The sequence below is a fragment of the Etheostoma spectabile genome, chromosome 13 (genome assembly GCF_008692095.1).
Source record: "Etheostoma spectabile isolate EspeVRDwgs_2016 chromosome 13, UIUC_Espe_1.0, whole genome shotgun sequence".
Lineage (NCBI taxonomy): Eukaryota > Metazoa > Chordata > Actinopteri > Perciformes > Percidae > Etheostoma > Etheostoma spectabile.
This window is the reverse complement of record NC_045745.1, coordinates 16,104,501-16,105,173: the sequence shown is the minus strand read 5'-3', so window position 1 is coordinate 16,105,173 and position 673 is coordinate 16,104,501. Positions and strand designations below refer to the sequence as shown.

Genomic DNA, 673 nt, shown 5'->3' with positions numbered 1-673 from the left:
AGAAAATGTGGTAGTCCCTCTCAGCTTTAAGCTGGTAGGTCACACGAGACTTTTCCAAAAGGTCTGTCAAAGGTATATTAAGTTATGTTGTTGTATTCCAGTATAAAATAATTTGCTATTGGTGCAGGTTTAACTAATAAGGGCATTATACCACTCCTTGATGCAAAAACAATACAATTTCCCTGGTTTGGTGACAAATAACACATTTTCTAAAACAAAATAGTTAGAGCTGCCCCTTTTTAATGTGATCAAACATTATTTCATTACTTTTAATAACGAATCTGTCTTTCTGAGTCAGTATTTTTCCCTTGTATCTAATTTCCTATATGTAGATTAGACAACTGGAGACTCAAAATCCCCTATAGGTTAAAATGTGACTTCAAAATGGACACAGTGTACCCACCCTGCCTAGCACATGCGGGGATTGACTCCACAATGCATCCCTACAATAAATACGTGCCCTCCAAATTTGATGTATGAATAGATTTAGTTTTACTTACAAGTCTCGATGTCAGCCGAGGCCAGCTTTCCTCGGTTGTCAAAGTGAATTCTGATGAATTTACCCTAACATGAAAATAAGTGTTTATATTTCTAATATTACATTTTTTTTTTCAATGATAATCAAGTAGCCTTACTGCAGTCACACCAACTCACAAATCTAGAGGAGTTGTCA

General features: G+C 35.7%; 1 pseudogene; it reads right to left on the bottom strand.

Annotated features, from left to right (window-relative positions):
* Positions 1–673, bottom strand: part of LOC116700869 (myosin-7-like) — a 25,812-nt pseudogene that overhangs the window by 22,473 nt on the left and 2,666 nt on the right.